An 18,059-nucleotide genomic window follows, 5' to 3' on the forward strand; every position below is an offset into this window, starting at 1 on the left:
GCACTGTCGGTTTTGCACTTTCTGGTGGTGGATTTCACACCCTGCTTATCTCTGTGTCTTTTTTTATTCATCGGTGTTGCTGCAACTACCCCACCGCTGCGCCGTGGTAAATGCCAGTGACTGTGGGCTGGGTGCTGGCACTTCTGCTGAGGGCTCAGAGCTCAGTGCGGGTGTCTGTGGGGCCCTCCCAGCTCCATCCACTGCTAGGCAGCAGGGCTTCCCCCTGAGCTGCCCCCCGGCTCCATGGCAGTGCTAGCGGGCACAGACGACTTAAACCTCCCATTTCCCATGTCAAGGCATCCTTGACCCTGTGAGGCAAGGTCTGGGAGATTAATTACTGCCAATATAATTGTCAGCAAATTATGCCTCTCTCTCTGCTGTCTCTGATCAGACCATAATAATTTCATTTACGCTTTGAAATGACTGAGGCAGTGACGAGGAGCTCCGGTTTGCTGGCAGCAGGAGCTGCTGGTGCGTGTGGTCAGGGCCAGAGTCACTCTGGTTCTATGCGCTCCCTGACCAGCTATGAGCAGTTCCTGGCATCAGGTGCAGGATCCAGGTGGGCCCCCAGTTCCCTCTATGGAGCATTCTTCTGGGGCGATTTAGGATTTGCCGGTTTGTGGTCATTCCTGAGATGCTGACTGTGAGCTGATGTCAGAGGAACATTTTATCCCAAGAGCAACAGCCTCTGCGTAGCTTAAAATCCTTTCTCTACAGTGAGAAAATAAAAGTGAAAAATATGAGGCATTAGGCCTTAAAAAACATTCGGAACATTTCCATTAGAAACATTCCCTGAGAGAAGGAACACTTACGTTCCAGCCCTCTGATAAGCGTGTTTGGCACTGAGAGCCCTTTTCACTGCCTGCCGTGCTGGACACAGGCTGTGTGCTGCCCGCAGCGCCTGGCAGAGCTGCTGCTGAAGCCAGCTGCAGGGCAGCGGTGTTGTGCTCAGGAGAGTGAGGCACCTTCTGTCCCCAGAGCAGGAGAGAGATGCAGCGGTGTGAGCACAGAGCAGTCCTGTTCCAGTGCTCTGCCTGCTAGCTGTGTACTTGCATTCTGGCAGGAGAGTGGGAATGGATGACTAAAAAGAAGGGAGCTGTGTCAGGTAAAAGACCAGGCCTGGGAATATGGCAGGACTTCAGTGTTCTGCTCTGAGTTTTTTCCTTGCCCCCTGGATACCCTTTCCTGGTGCCTGGTGGCTGCCAGTGCTGCAGCAGTGCCCGCGTGGCTCTCCATGACTGGGCCGTATCTGCAGGGATGGGCTGAGGACAGGGACACAGCTGGGTGCTGTCTCTTAAAGACATTGACATCACTTGTCCACGGAGTGGAACACATCCGTATGCCAGGACCTGGCAGTCCCCAAGAGATGCTGGCACAAAGCTCGGTGACCCTGGGGCTTTACTTCTGACCCTGAGGCCATCAGAGCTCTTCAGAAGCCCAACACAGGGTGGCTGGGGATGAGATATCCCCCACCTCCTGCCACCCCCCACAGCAATCCCCTCCTCTCCCCGACTCGCAGGCAGAGCTGCACCCTCCTACCCTCCTTGTTTCAGGAGGCAGCAGATTGGTTTGCCTCCTGGTGCTTCCTAAAGGAGCTCTGATGTGGCAGGCTGCCTCTTGCAAATGAGCTGAGCTGCAGCTGGGCTACTAAAATAGGTCCCAGTTTCCACCGACAGACCAGATCTGGCTTGCAGGTGGCCGGCACTGAGTGCCAGCACGCTGGGAACTGCTACCAGGAGCGGGGCGGCAGCCGGAGCTCGCCGGGCTCGTGGCGGCTCTGTTCCCCGGCACGTTGGAGCCAGCTCACAGGCTCTCCATTCCCAGGCACTGTGACATATGCTGTCTTAATGCCTCCGGCAAATTGGAATCAGCTTGGCTTTTCAAAAGCCCTTTCATACAAAGGGCTGACATTTTCTGCGCTTTATTCCAGAGCTGGTTTGGGTTGTTAAAAATTATACCCAGTGGGTAGGAGCTGCCATACCTCCAATTGCCTGTGAGGCTACTCTGTATTTTATCAGCCTGTTTTTTTTATTATTTTGGTGTAAGGAGAGGGGACCATTGTTTTGAAACTGTAACGAGAGTTTCCAATAGATCTGGAAATGTGCTGGTGGTAAATAGCTATCGAAGGAGCCAGCCCCCCCGGCACCTTGAGGACAAGGCCTCCAGCTGTTCGGTTATTCAGCCTGGATCATGGGCTCCAGCTGTAATTTCTGTTCTGCTAGCTTAATTCCACACTATTTTCACACTGGCTTTTGAAAAATGCATGTTTATTCTCTCCCTGCCTCCCCCCATTAGCTGTAAATGCCTTTCAGAGGGTCACGCTCCGAGTGCACACTTGTCTGTGCAAAGCTGCTCGCAGTGCTGCGGCAGGCCCCGTCCCTGCAGGGAGCCAGGGATGTTCCGGAGAGATTGGTTGGAGCCCGCTTGTGGTGCTGAGCACAAAGGGAACCGACAGCAGGGAAAGCACAGCTCCCTTCTCCTGTCTGAGCGCCAGCCCGCATGCAAGCACAGGCGCAGTGCATACAACAGCAACAAATGCATCGCAGGCCTTCGGGCTTCTCTTCCAAGACACCCAGGGAACCCTGGTCTGCCTTCTCCTTGGATCTTCATCTGATAATGTTTTTTCTCACTTACTCAGTGCAGCAGCTCCTCGCTAAGGTTGCAGTAAGGCCAGCGCGGTCATTTTCACAGCAGGGGCAGGGAAACCGAGCCAGGCGGCAGGGAGCTGTGGGAAGAGCAGCCGCGGTGTGCTGGCAGCAGCAGGGCAGGTGTCCCTGCGGGCAGCTTGGGGCCATGCAGCGTTGGAGTAACAGCAGAAACACCGGAGTGAAAATAGAAGAGACGGTGCTTGGCAGGGAAGGGGGGAGTGCATGAGGCTTTTGAATCATTTTTCAGAGGAAATGGCTTTGCTTCAGCCCCGTGACTCCCTGCTGGCCCAGGCACGAGGTCAGAGCAGTGACTAATCGCGGCGGCTAATTTAGCTTCAGTGTCTGTTCCAGGGACAAGGTGCTGTGTCGGAGTCCGCCTTTTACTCAGTCCTGCAATAACTATTTCAGACTCTGTTCCTGCATTCTGATCACAGATATTCCAGGCAGAAGCTTTGCTTTTCTGGGCTGAGCGGTGGGACCGGCAGCATAGACCTATTTCTGTTTCCCATCCATCTACAGCTCTCAGCTGGAGATCAGCCCGTCCTTCCCCAGAGCTGGTACCCAGGAGGCAGTGCTGCAGCCCATGCTGCTCCTGTAGGCAGCAGTGTGGAAACCTCTTTTCCCCTACTGCCTACACTGCAAGTCCTCCCTAATTGTGGCTCTGTGCACTACATCTCCTCCCAGTGTCCCTCTGTCTGGCTCCAGGGAAGCCTCCTGTCCCCGAGGGAAGGCAGTGTCTGTCATTAAGAGACCGAGTGCTTCGTTTTCTGTTTGGCTAATTCTTCGTTAGTTCAGTCCCATGGGCAATGTGGAGGACCCGAAACTAGAAAGGGCTGATTTGTCGTGTTCCTACGTTGTCTAATAGCTGCTGCCCATTTGTACCGTGCTTAGAGCTTTAGTGAATCCAGTCCTGCCCATTAGATGCCCACTGAAGTGGAGAAAATGAAACATGTCCTTTCTTTGCCATGGACTCTGTAAGCAGTAAGAAAAGAAGTGAGTTGAGCCCTCCCTGGCAGAGATTGCTCTAACAATTATTTACTTTGAGCAAGCATATCTATATTAATTTGCTTTGGGTTGGCTTGATTTTCTTGATAAAGATTCCAGTAGACTTGTTTTAGAGGAAAGTGAATTACTTAATTGCCATCCAGTACTGAGATGCCTGGCCATTCTGCCTCTGTAGAAAGCTGTAGCAGAAACAGTTGCTTTGGTATGAATGGAATACAAATGGAAATGTGTCTGAATCTGCATGTGAAAATGCAGCAGAAGAGTTAAAGGAAAAGGTATGTGCTAATGGCTACATGGCACCATACGTGTGATTTCATTCATGTGAAGACAAGGAACAAACTGACCTAGAGACAAGGTGCAAGAAGACGGAGAAAAGGACTGGAGCCGTAAACACCCAGATAAGGAAAAGAGGAGAACCGAAATTCAGGAGTTCTGTGTCAGACTTCTGAGGGTAAGACAAAGCAATGAGGCAAAGTCCCTGTGCAGAGCCCAATCCTCCGTGGTACAAAGGGCATCGTCGGAGCCCTGCGGAGCTGCCGTGGCTGGGAGCTGGGCGTCCTACCATCGTGGGCACGTGGGCTTTGTGTGGAGGAGCATGGCGTGCGGTGGGCCCCGGCTCAGGGTCGTGCTTTGGAGAAGGGACCAAGCAGCAGCTTAACGTAGGCGCGTTGTTAAATGTTCTGGTGAGGAGGGGGATGTGGCTCAGCTGGCCCTTTTCTTGCTTGCACACACCAGAGAGTTTGTGGGTTTAGGGCTCATGTTAGTAATTAACAGTAGCAAAGGAATTGCACTTTGTGGTTCAGTAGAACAGAATCCCAGTAGGTTGCCATACTCTCACCCCAGCACCCGCCCTGCTGCAGTGTGGCTCTCAGCACTTCAGACAGGGATTTTGTGCTCCTGCTCCGACTTGTCATTTGGGAAACCACCAGTGAGGTGTTTTCCTGTTTGTGTCAAAGCGTGGCTCATTACCTTCCCAGCTCTCTGTGGTCTTGGTTTCTCCTTACTGTCACTCAACTGCTGAGTGTACAAATCAATAAATTGTTATTAATTCCTTTAGGAAATTTAATAGCTATTAACAGGATTCAGTGAGGGGGTTCCACTGTTTCATTTTAACATTCAAATAAGATTTCAAATGTAAGTTTCCGCTCAGCTTTCATTTCAGACTGTCCTTCAGACCCCGGTTACTGCTGCTGAAGAATCCACCCATGGGTGCAGCAGGAGGCTGTGCCATGCTGCCTTGCAGTGCATGCTGCATCCCTCAGCGCTGCTCCCACCCAAACAGATCAGCTCTGAAAGATACCAAAGTGTGTGTGTGCTTCAGAGCTCAGCAATGGGTGACGGGTGCCCTAGAAATACCTGCAGTTTCCAAACTGAACCCTTTGAAGTTCATACAGCCCTGTAAGCTGGGACAGACCAAGGTAATTTCAGCATTTCGTTGTGTCATCTTCAATTTAACACACAAATTGCTTAATGTGGAGTTGTGACTGCAGGCACACACTGCCGTTTCCTGCCCTGGTTTCAGCAATATTGAATTTCCCCGACCCTACCAGGACGCCAAGCCTCATGGCACTCGCAGAGACCGGTCATTAGGAAGGCAAGGGAAGGAGAAAGGAGCAGCTCCTGTGTGCGTGTCCTGCAGTTGTGGGGGGGCAGAGTGAGGAGGGGGCTCTGCTCTTCCCCAGCCGCACCCTGTGAGCCCCACGCTGCACCATGAGGAACGTGGGGAGGCTGTGCCCTTTACCAGGGGCTCTCATGGGCTCACCTCCCTCTTCTCTCCCACTTTCATTGCGCACCCAAGGCAGGCACTGCTCTGTGTGCCATCGTTGCCAGGGGAGCCGTCCGCCTTCCGCAGAGCAGCACAGGGAGCACTCAGTGTTGGGAGCGAGCAGCCAGGGGCCCCTGGAGCAGGTTGTGGGAGCACAGCAGGCACTGCTCCGGTTTGACAAGCACAGTGAGTGATTAATGAGCCAGGGAAAACAGGGTGACACATGCAAATACTAGAGATCTGCAGAGGAAATTCTGAGGATCAAGTCCACCTTTGTAAACAGAAATATCTCTATTATCAGCGTAGACAAGAAGGGAGCAAAGAAGCTCTCTGGCTTCCCCAGACAGTCTCTAATGATACTTTCTGCAGTTTGCATCAATCCAGATTAAGCTTTGGGCTGACACGGACAGACCTTAGCTAGGCTCTCATCCAATGGAGGTGTGCATCCCCATCTCCTGCCTCTGCACGCTTGGGTGGGGGATCTGCGCGTGCCCCCGAACGCTGGCTTTGCTCCCTGCTGGCTGTGCCACGTGAGGTGCTCAGTTTGCTGTGGTGAAGGGACTGCAGTGATGAGGACCATCCAAGTCACTTTGCTCTGTGGCTTTCATTGTTCCAGGCGTTTGCTTGGGAAGAAATTGGAGCAATTGAAAGAAGTGCTGAAGGAGACATTCATGGTGTCTCAGGGTGCCAGCACATGGCTCCTTCCGCTGTCTGTCCCCAGGCTTCAGCAGCAGGCTGGGCCTTAGAAAAAGCTCCAAATCAGAGCTGTGGGCAATGGTAGTGCCGGTGGAGTGGGCAGCTCACCCCCAGCTCAGCCTCAGTGCTGCACAGCTGCCCAAGCACTGGGCACTGCTGAGCACGAAGGGTGATGTTCTCTGCTGGGATGGATTTCGTGGTGTATCTGAGAAGGTTGGTGACCGTTTCTCTGCTCTTCCTCTGTGGAGCAAAGCCTTGACTTTCTGGTGCGTGGCTAGATATTACATTTTCAAAATATTTGTGTGTTTTAGGATGAAATTTTCAGAGCTGTTGTAGAGTCCATTTTCTTCACATACCAAAGGGAGATTTGAAAATCTGTACTTTTGTGTAAGTGAAGGATTTTGCTGGGACTCATCCACAAAGAGCTGTGGGTTCTTCGCACCAGCATTCTCTGTCCTGTGCCCGCTGCTCACAGCAGTGATGCCAGCATGATGGGGCACTTCAGACCATTGGGTGGTAGAAAAGCGTGTCCTCAGCACAGCCTGGTGGACACAAAGCTGTTGTCATGGGGCAGGTGGGGATGTGAGGAGCACGAGTGGAGAAGCCCTGTGTCATTTGGGGATGGCTGCTTCTCCAGTGGGTGAGGAGTGCAGTAATTGACTGCTTCTGGCTGGTGCTACCTGGAAGCTTTCTCCCGGCTGGTGAGAGTCTGCAGGAGCAGTGAAGGGGTGGGTAATTGTGCCGTGCTCTGCTGTGAGGTGAAGCCTTCTACTTGAGGAGGCGCCTGCTTGGAAGGGTTCTGGGGTTGATTGTCATTCTAGACAAGTGTATCCTGACATCCCTTCCTTTTTACTATAAATCAGAAGCAAAATGAATAAATTAGTTATTGAAGTTCCTTGTGGGCTTCATTGATGCGAATGCAGGTGGAAAAGACAGGTAACATAACCAGAGGGAATTGGTGTCAAGGCTGCTCCTTACAGACCCAGATTATGTCACCAATCAGCTGGTGAAATAAAGAGATTTCCCGCGTATATTTAGTAAATCAACATGACAGTGTCATATACAATCGGAGTTAATTAGGCAAACCTTCTTGCTGTGTGTACGTACCTCATGCCTTAAAGGTAGAGAGGCGCCCGCATGGGGAGCAGGGTGGGCTGCGTGCTCGCACCGGGCTGCTGCGGGGTCACAGCCCCATGGATGTCTTTGCAGCCCCATAGACGTGGCTGCTGCAGCCCCTGTGCAGGATGCTGTGCCCGATGTACCTGCAGCACGCACTCCCCGGGGCAGGGAGGGACAAACCAGACACAACCCTTGCCCTCCTCTGGCCACATGCCGCTCGCTGGTGCACCCGGGGCAAAAGGTGTCCGGTCTGCGGTCCTCCCCTCTGCCCCGGAAGGAGAGGCCAAGTGTGGGGCGAGGGGCAGCTGGGCGGGGGTCAGCCCAGCATCACCCTGACCGGGGGAGTCAGCTGTCAGCCCCGCAGCAGAGAGTGGCAGTAACAAAAGGCTTTTTCAGACATAATCCTGCTAAACGAAGACAATCCAGTTATGTTTCCAGGCGACAGGAATTGAGACTTCAGTGCCAGAGTGTGAGGACTCTGCCCTAAGGGCTTTGTTTCGGGACTTAATGTCAGGTGATCTCAGGGCCGACTCAGTCTTTGTGCCCTGCAGCGGCACGGATTAAGCCCCAGATATGTATTTTTAAACTGAGCGAAGCCCAGGAGGTGCGGCACACAATGCGGGACGGGAGGAGAGGCGGCGCGGCGCGGGGATTACCCGGCACTGACAATGGCTGCCCGTCTCGGAGGGGCACAGCGTGGCAGCTGAGGACTGTGCTGCCCACTTGGTGCCAGCCACCAGAGTTCAGATGTCTGACACGCGTCATACCGCCGCTCCCATATTCCCAGCCCATGTGTCCCCGATCCCCACCAGAGGCCAGCTAATACCCAATTAACGGGACTCTTTCTAATGAACTGAGGCCGTGCTGCCGCCTCGCCATCCTCTAATCTCTCGTAGCTGGAGCGGAGGGGCCTGGCAGGTGTCACTCCAGGCAGGGGCACACGGCAGCCACGTGCCGCGTTTGTCCCACAGCTCTGGGAACGTCCCTCCCCACCCGTCACACCCTGGGCTGAAGGCAGAAGCATTACTCCATGCCATGTGGCCGTCGTCCCGGTGGTCCCAGCGTGCTCCCAGCTCTGCACCTACCTGCTTCTGACCCACTGTGGGAAGGATTTGCGCCATGGCGTGTGCTCAAGCATCCTTTCTGGTATGGGTTTCCCAAAGGCACAGATCTGTATCCCTTGGCATAAGGCTGAGGGATGTGGGGTGGGACGGGTGGTAGCTGGGGTATGGCCTCATCACCAGCAGTGCTATGGGGCACCTTCAGCTGCCGAGGGGCTGTCCTGTCCCACACCCACCTGCAGCCCTGTGCTGGCTGTGGCCGTGGGGAGCTCTGGCAGGAAGCAGTTTGGGGTTATCTTGGCTTTGGGAGCTTCAGAGCCAGGCTGCTCTGCTGCATAGGAGTGGCTGCCCTGCTTTAGAGGGACTGTTGTGCAAGCTGGATTTTTCCATCTGCTGATGTCAGAAGTAGAAATCTGAGATAGTGCTATGAGCTAGGAAATCCCCCTACATGTCGTATCTCAGTTCCAGAGCAGCCTTATCTCCTCTCGCAGGAGGCTGTGTGTGTGCAACAGGCGGCCCAGCAGCTTTGGGCACAGCACAGCCTAAGGATGCAGCACAGTGGGTGCTGTGGAAATTGGGTTCTGGGCCAAATCAGGCCATGGGGAAGGGAAGATCAGATGAGCAGGACCCTCTGGTAGCCGAGGGCAGTCCACGCTCCCCTTGTACCTCTTTGGCTGCAGAAAGCAGCAATGGGAGCTGGCTGCAGGAGGATTACTGTGTGATGGGCATCTTCCTTGCAGCCCTGCAGAGCCAAACTGGGTGCCTCTGCCCCACACAGCAGGAGCGGGGCTGTGGGCCGGTGGGGTTGGATGCAGGGTTGGGATGAGCCCGAAGCTGTGGGTGGGACCCTGCTGCCTGGCTGTGCTGCTGGGGGAGGTGAGGCAGGGACACTTCTCTGCCTTAATGCCCTCCCAGGTGAATTTCTCCTGTGCCTCTAATTAAGGTTTCTCTTTGGCTTAGCAATGTGGGCAATGGGAGTGTTTGTAAATTACCCCATCCAGCAGACAGGCTTTGTCCAGCTCTAATTATTCTGCTCTGTCCCTTGAGACGGGAGATGTGCTGGAGACAGAGAGGGACGTCAGGTGCCGCTGCCTGCCCCAAGCAGAGCTCTGGGACTGTGCACAGAGGAAAAGCTCTTCCCCTGTTTGGGGACCAGGCTGTGGTCAGCACCCCCATCACATGCTGGCACGGCACGAGCTCAGTGTAATTTCCTGCCACAGGGAGCTGCGTTCTCCTTGCTGTGGGGCTTTGGGGCTGCAGGGCTGTAAAGCTGCAAGGCTGCGGGGTGCAGGCTGTAGGGCTTTGGGCTGTAGGGCTGCAGGACAGAGCTCACCTCTCCCTGCGGGGCTGGGCAGCTGCTGCCAGAGTGCCCTATGTGCAGAGACTGAAAGAAGGCACACCTCTCTGAGCTCACTGCTTTGTCTAAGTCTTGAATGATTTTCTGTCACTAGGTATCAAACTGCAGTTGAAAGGATTTCCCGTTGACATTTAGCAGTATTAAATTACAAAATAACCACAAGTCAGCCACTCAGTATGATATAAACAGTGGGATTTGACAGAGCCTTTTCTGGCCTTGGGGACCAATTTACTCATTTTTACAGTCCCAACTCCAGTCATCCGCTGGTAATGCACAGCGCCTTTTGGACACCATCTATTCGGAATTAGAGACACATATGGCGGGGTGTAATTACCTATTTATTCTGCTGCTGAATCAGCAAACTGAAGCTAGTTAACATTGCAGCTCATAAGTCCATTTCATAAACATGGGTCAGCTCTGGAACTGGGCAAAATTAATGCAAAAGAAAGAAAGAATTCCTATTGGAAGGGGAGCCAAAAAAATCAGATGATTTAACAGGGAAAAAATTGACTCGGTACATTCTGCAAAGAAGAAATGTGAGGAACCCCAGCCAGGCTTCTGGGAGGAGGGGCCGGGATCATCCCTGCTCCCACTGCTGAGAGTCGGGAGTAGCGGTGGCAGCGCCGTCTGAGGGTCTGGAACCATCGGAGGACCTCGGGTTCACTGCCCAGAGCTGCGGCCCCGTGCCCGGGGGCTTTGGGGCGGGCGGTTCCGTGCTGCTTTCTGCACCCAGAGCTGAGCCCAGCAGTGGGTGCCCTGCAGCCCTGCCTGAGACCGAGTGCCTCAAAGAAACAGGGGATGTGCAAAACAATGCCCGGCCCCGGGGGCTCCCAGCACGAGACAAGGATGGGAGGGAGCTGCGGGTCCTGGTGGCTGAGGCGGCTGCGGGCAGCTGGCAGGCACGCTGCTGGGCAGGGAAGGAGGCAGCTCCCTTCCGCCCCTTCCGCCCCATACAAAGCAAAGAAGGAAAACAAGCGCAGGATCCTGAGGTGCCAGCAGGAAAGCCGGGAACTGATCTGGGCAGGACTGGCTGAAGCTGGGGAACGTTTCCTTCCCACTGACCTATGGAGCGATTCAGATATGCCAGCGCTCCCGCAGGGGGTTTCCTTGCAGGATAGGGCGAGGTGCACGGCCTCAGGGCAGTGTGAACCTGGGCAGGAGGGGGGGGTCCCTTGCTGTGACAGCAGCAGAGAGCTTTGTGTGGGCCCCAGAGTGCACCGTGTCTGTCTGTCTGTCCACCTGCCCAAGGCCAGGAGAAGCCCAGCATCTCCTACAGGTGCATGCACTTGTGCTCCTGCTCTTTTCACTCGTGCTCCTCAAAGCACCGGGCATCTTGTGCATGCAAGTGTGCAGGGCGCCGGAGTCCGAGCTCATCAGCTTTGTGCAGCCTGCACCTGCATCTCCTGTCTGCAGCCCGCGGGGAAGCAGTTTTGTTTTCTTTCTTTTTTTAAGAGGGCAGGAGAGGGCAGAGAGCAAATGACAAGTGCTTGGGAGGACCAGCTTGGTGCGGGGTGCTGCACAGGAGGAGCAACAGGAACAGTGGAGGTGGTTGGTGAGGCCATTCCTGGGATGCAGCTGGAGGGGGGCATTCCTGCAGGAAGCGCCTGCTGGGCAGGCCAGGTGTCTGCCTGCGGGTCCTCGAAATGAGCAGGGAGGTGACCAGAGCTCTTACCCATCACTGCATCCTCCCTGCAGGGCAGTGTGGGCAGGAGGAGGAGAATGGGGTGGATGTGAGGCTGTGTGGCAGGACTGGCGTGTCTGCGTTCTTCCCTCTGCTGCTATTCGCTCTGCTCACAGGCTGTCTTTTACTGGAAACATCAGTTTCCCCATCCCTAAAAAAGACACGGAAACTTGCAGGAATACTCTCCACACTTTGGATGCTTTGTCCCATCTGAGCGCACAATTTCCTGTCTTGTCCCTCCCCATATCTTTTCCTTTCTCTGTGATTTCAGATAGACTCCTGTAAATCTTGTTTCAGGCCTAAATTGAGTGGCTGCAGATCCCATCTGTGGCATGCCCTGTGACCTGGCAGCCTTCCTTTCCAGCGCACAGAGCTGGCAACATCCCAGGCTCTCAGGGAAGTTCTGTAGAAGGATTGTCGGGCTCCTGGGATTTGGTTTAGATCAGAATTTCCATCCCCAAAACCTGTTTTCAGGGGGAAGGGAAAGAAGAAAGGAGTTCAGTGCAGAGTTTTAAAGTGGCCACGCAAAGTCTACATGCTTACAGTATCAAGCAAACAATTCGTTCTGTATCTGCATTGTCTGGTCCCATGGCAGGCTGTGGAGCTCACACAGGAGCAGCCGTGTTTCTCCCACGCCGGCTGTCCCATGCAGTGCTGCCTGATCAGTGCCCGCTGCCCGGCGTGGTGAGCTGCTGCCCTCACAAAGCTGGGAGAGCCTTGGTTCTTCTCAGTGATGGGAGTGTGTGTGCTCAGCTCAGTGCCAGTGCTGCATGGTGCCTGAGCACTGCTCCCAGTGTACCTGAAGCTATTACAGAAGCAGAGAAGCTGTGAGGGCTGGGTTGTCCTTGGGGACGTGGTGCTGGGAGCCCTGCTGGGAGCTGGGCAGGTGCTGGAGCTGGAATGCAGGCTCACTCCAGAGCTTTCAACAAAGTCACAATCGCTGCTCTGTGCTAAATGACTCATTTTGAAGTCAGCCCCTCATGAAACAATCCCTTCTCAGAGACTGCTTCCTTCTGCACACATCTCATGAGTGCAGCATACTTCTATGGTGTAAATGCTGCTTACGTTGCTGCTGAGCTCACTGCATGTTCTCACCCACTTCTTTGGTGGTCAGTGAGTTAAAGGGAGAGAACTGGAGGAGGTGGAGTGGTAGATGGACGGTGTGATGCAGAAGTTTGCATCCTTAGGAAGCCAGGCTTGCGGCATTCAGAGCTGAGGTCTGTGATCCATACCAGTTTTGTTCCCAGGCACCGAGCTGCCCAAGCCCGCAAGCTGTTGAAACACTCAGTGATTTAGTTACTTGCTTTTGTCTATTTGCTTTTTGAGGGCGCGTTGGCCAAAATTGTGTCTGAGAGCATGGCGTGCTGTGACGGCAGATCTCAGCCCTGCAGAGCACACAGAGAGCGTTTGTAACCCGAATGCAGGCTGCCAAGCACACGTTCACAGAACTCTGCTATTTTTATTTAATGTGTATATATTTTCTTTTACAATTTGGATGTAATGAAAGCCATGTGGGTTGGGCTGAGGATAAGATAGAGTTTTGTGATGTCCGTGTTGGTTCCTGCTGGGTGTCACCAATGGTGTGTGCTTTCTCGTTGGCCACGGCTCCAAATGCTGCACAGTAATTGGAATGGGTTCCTCAGCCCTGTCCAACTCTGAGCACTGTGGTTTTCCAAACGCCGTTGTCCTGGCAGCCTGCCTGGCCCTGTCTGGGCATTCACTGATCGTGGTGCAGCGTGAGCTCCGTTCCAGTGCTCTCCCAGCCCTGGCACACACCTGGCTGCCATCCTGCTGTGCTCTGGATCCTCAGGCTCTTTGCATGTCCCTGCTCTTATTTTTGACAGCAGTGGCACCGCTGCAGTGCCTCCCTGCTTCCTTCCTGTTGCAAAGGAAACCCTGCATCCGTCCAGCATCTGAACCAGGGGCACCAGCACATTCTGCCCTGTGGTTTCTCACAGCAGCGGGGACGGAGATGCCACCCGGGCTGAGTCAGCACTGAGTTTCCTGAGCAGCGCCCGCTTGGAGGGCACAGAGCTGGGGCTGCTGCTGCAGAAGTGCCACCAAAACCCTGCAAGGGCAGAGAGCTTCTCTAGAAAAGGTAAATTGGATGAGAGCCATTGAAACTCAGAGAAGTCCTTCCTTGTGGACGTTAATTTAAACACGATCTCTAGCGCCTGCCTCCCCACACAAAGGAAATCTGCTGCCTCTGCCCTCGGTGAGTGTTTTACCAAGCTCAGATGAAACTGCATTTACAACATCCCTTTGTCTCTCTTGGAGTCTGACCAACAATTGTAAGATGTGAAAGAGAGCTTCTTGCTTGTTCAGGCCCCAGGGGAGCAGCTGGCATAAATAATAGATGGGCCCATATTGCCTCCCGCGTTGCTGTGCTGCCGCCGCTCGCAGACACAACCTGGGCAAGGTGTGGTGGTGCAGCAGCAGCAGCAGCACGGGGATCTGCTCTCCTCGAAGGAACGCGGTGATGAAGCGGGGAACAGCTGATGGGAGCAGGGCTGGTATGTGCGGCCGGCGGACGTGACGCTCCAATTTTAGAAAACTACAACTGGGGAGACTCACTCACTGCTGGACCTTGCTCCTCTCTTCCATACAGGGAGCCCTGGGAGGGCAACACCTCATCTGTGTGCAGCACGAACGGCCCCTCCTCCAGGCAGCTGGTGCTTCGCAGTCACTACCTTTGGAGCACACACCTACCTAAGGAAAAACGCTAGGGGTTTGAGATATACAGCAAGGCCACATGATCCTGCTCTTGTTTTTCCAAGGTGAATGGCTCTGCCACGTCAGCCTGGAAAGCCGCAGTTAACCTTTGCTTTCGGTTTTGCCGCTGTTGCCCTCTCCATCTCTCACTGTCTGTGGGCATCAGCATTGCAGCCCGCAGCCCTGCTTCCTGCCCGCCCCGCTGCCCCGGCCCGGCCCCCTGCTCTCTGCTTGTGCCTTCTGAGCTGTACTCAAGCATCTCCCCATCTTCTGCAAACGGTATCTGTAACTGCTCCCTCTGCTCCTCCCACGTCTGATTCTGCTCTGAATTGCCAGGGCTGACGCTGGCGATGTGGTGGAATCCCGGTGCCCCCCACCTCTTTCTGCACTGCTGTGGTTTGTAAGGAAGGGAACTGAGGGCTGCTCCCGTTCCCATGAGGACGGTCCTGCAGTTACCCCTCGGAGCCTGAGGGAGGGATGGAGGCTGCTGCTCTCCTGCGCTCCTCCGTTCCCTTCTCGGTCTCTCTGGGCAGATGAGGGCTTTTGTGCTGTCTTCACCAAGGTCAGCAATCTATTCTTTTGTATTTTCTGTACTCCACTCAATTAGTTGAGGACATTTAACATGGATTTTTTATATTTGCATCACAAATTCTAAATGATCCATGAAAAGCAGCTGTTCAGAACTTCTGAATTCATTATCCCCAGTGTTTTGGAGTAAAGAAATTTTGCCAGCCATCTGACTGGGACCTGTGTAGTCGATGTGATGGGAAACCATCAGTCGTTCTTAGCCAGCATTGAGGAAATAATGCAGTGGTATGGCATCTGTTTTCCATTTTCCATTCACTGCAACCTCTCCCCCATCTGATGCTGTTTGCTCAGGAGCTGCCACAACTGGTTGGAAGCTGAGGACCTGCAGTGTTGGCATGGCCATACACAAGGCTGGTCACCACAAAACCATTTCCATCTCTTTCCTTGAAGAGAATTTGCATTGGATTTAGGCTGGAAGTTGTTGATTTGCACACGGTCTTTTTTTTCCTTCCTTCTTTAAAATGGAAATCTGACTTTCTGGGGCCTCATCTCCTGCTGCCCACCACTGCTCTGTGACCCTCAGCGAACCATCTCCCACTTCAGTGCCTCTGAGTTGTTTGTCTGCATAAGGAGGATAACAGGGGAAAGTCCTGTGTGAGCTTCCTGCTGACATGACCAGAAGGCAAGAAGGGATCTTCCTTCTGCCCCACCAAAACCTGCACGCGTAAGGAAATTTCAAATAATGGAAATATGTTGGGCAAAGTAGACACGGCGGTTATGAACAGTGTAGTTTGGTTCCTGCTCCTCACCATCGCCCGTGTGCAGTTCTGGGTAAAGTTTTGGGTCTTGCTTCCTGGCTCTTTTAGGAAGACCTAGCAAAACAGTATGGTGATGTGAATAAAGAATTAGAACAATGAGACCTTCATGCTGTGGCATTAATAATGTGAATAAGTTTAAACTGGTAAAGTTTCAGCTCCAGGCTGTCAGGATTACTTTCCAAATCAGAAAGGAACTGCAAGAAGAGCGGGGAAAATGCAGAACACAGAGCACACAGGTTCCTCTTCTGTAAATAGGCAATGGCAGTCTCTCCAGGGAGCGCTTTGAGCTTTAATTCATTTGGGGCTCACATTTCTTCTAGCTTCGATGTCCTGTAGTTAATGAAAGGAAATCTCATGATCTCCTAACGTGAGCGGTATTTGCAGTATTGGCTCCCCGAGGTTTGCTCCATCACTGACAGTCTCCAGCAGAGGCTGTGAGAAGGATCCCATCAGCCTGCAGTGAGCCATGGCCGTGCTACTCGCATTGCTCAGCACACAGCTCGAGGCACGGCCGCATGCAGGCACCCCACCAAACTCCATCCGCCTTTCTGCCAGTTCCACCCGGCCCGTTTCTCAGCAGCCTTTGCATCTGACCATGCAGAAGTGATGTGGCTGAGAGCTGGAGCCTTGCTTTGCTTTCTCTTTTCCTTCCTTTCTTCCTTTCTTGGCTCGCTGGGTGTGACAGCAACGTCTGTTTATTGCTTTTGTTTCCACACATAGTCAGGTCTCTTTCCCTGACATTATGCAGCTCAGCGCAAGCACTCCAGGTGGGATGAATCCAGTTCAGTGCCCTCCTCCCACCCTGGGCTGCTCCCATCGCTAATGAACTGCAAACAACCATATTCCTCATGTTCAACCTTCACCCTGCCTGGCGCATCCATAATCTAAATATAGGCCGTAATTATTCCACTGGCATCTGTAGAGCCATTGACAGAACTGACAGTGGCAGAGGTCGGGAGACCCTTTGCACCTTTAATATATTCCCTTAACTATTTCCCTGCCACCAGTGGTTGTGGTCTCCCCAGCACCCGGAAGATGCCTGGAATCTGTCCTCTGCCTCTTCCAAAGCCGTTAGTCCCTCTCTCCTCTCAGTCCCCGTGCCACCGAGCTGCAGGCTGATTATTTCCTTCCCTCTAATTGGGACACTTTGCTTGTTTGTCTGGTTGTGCAATCAAAATGTGAACTCTGAATGCTCTTTTCAAGCCAACGACCCGCATCTCCCCCAGATGCAAATCCCAGTGCCTGAGAAAACGAGAGCAGGAATCGATCTCCTGGCCGGCGTGCTGTTTCCATCTTGGAATACCCTGGAAGCCAAGGCACCGATTTTCCATATTATTATTTTTATGGTTCTGTGGAACAAACAGATGAATATGGTGCTGTGAGTGAATAGCAGGGGAGAAGCTAATCTGTGCTGTAAGTAATTTGATCACAAATCATTTAGAGAATGTAAATTGTAGGGGAGAGATGTCACTCCTGGCAGGAGGTCGCCAGTGTCACCTGTCAGACCGTCCCCAGTGGTGGTCAGGAAAATTTCTTTGCGGGATTATTAATAAATAAACATAATGCTCTGCATTTCTGCAGCACCTTTCACAGGAGGGACAAAAAACACCTGACCATTAAGAACTGTGCGATGCCATTATTTTAACTTCTGTACGTAACATTATTTTAAAGGTTACATCTGTCATTTGTTTCCTGGGATGGTAAAATGACATTAAATTTAACCTTCGAGATGGTCTCCCAAAATTTATAATTTAATACAAAACTGTGAAAAGCGGCAGAAAGGGAGGAGGCAGTGGAAGGTTGGCTGACTCTGTGACTGTTCAGATCTGCTGTAAGCATGCACTGTGTGGGACGGGAGGTTACAGTTGTAAAGTTGCAGTGCTGCCATACTGTGTGCGGCGATTTATTGCCACACTTTCCCAGATCTGGGTCCGGGCCATGCATCTTGGTGTAGGCATTGTGCTGATGAGGCAGAGAAGGACACAAAAGGGTGACGGAAAGATAGAAGAAAAGCTGTTGCCACTGTATGAACCCCAAGTGTTAACTCTGACCAGCATTGGCTCTTTTCATCTGCAATCTTATATCTCGTGTCCATATTGTCAGTCTGAAATGTAACACGCACTTAGAAGCCTTTTCTGGGCAGGAATTTGCCTTTGTTCTGTGGTTTGTTTTTTTTTTTGCACAACACTGGGTGCTGTTTGAGCCCTGACTCGTGAATGGGACCCAAAAGACCTGAGCCTGTTCTGCTCCTGCTGCAGCCCATGGCAGAGTGCGTCCTGCTTTCTCTAGCCGTGAAATTCTATAGCACCAAAGCTGGGAGCAGACCTCAGAAGTGAAGAACAACTCACAAAAGAAAAGCATTACCCATATCAGATTTCCCCTTTGTGCAGGGCTGTGAACGGGAAGGTGCACGCGCAGCTCCTGGCAGGGCCACACTCCTAACATCTGGCACAGAGCTGCCGAGCCCTGCCAGCAGCTGAGCAGCAGAGGAGCGCAGAGCTGAGAGCACTGCATTCCTACAGAACTCACCCAAAACTCGTGGAAGGGTCACGAGGAGGAATGTCAGGGAAGTAGGGGAAGGGCCTGAGCCTGTTAAAACCGGAGACGCACAATCTGGAGTCAGCTTTTCTTTTCTTTTCTTTTCTTTTCTTTTCTTTTCTTTTCTTTTC

General features: G+C 53.0%; 1 protein-coding gene across 1 annotated transcript in view; it reads left to right on the plus strand.

The window, feature by feature from the left end:
- NEK6 (NIMA related kinase 6) overlaps positions 1–18,059 on the plus strand; it is a 100,990-nt gene that overhangs the window by 32,760 nt on the left and 50,171 nt on the right.

The sequence above is a fragment of the Meleagris gallopavo genome, chromosome 19, assembly GCF_000146605.3.
Source record: "Meleagris gallopavo isolate NT-WF06-2002-E0010 breed Aviagen turkey brand Nicholas breeding stock chromosome 19, Turkey_5.1, whole genome shotgun sequence".
In the NCBI taxonomy this organism is placed as follows: Eukaryota; Metazoa; Chordata; class Aves; order Galliformes; family Phasianidae; genus Meleagris; species Meleagris gallopavo.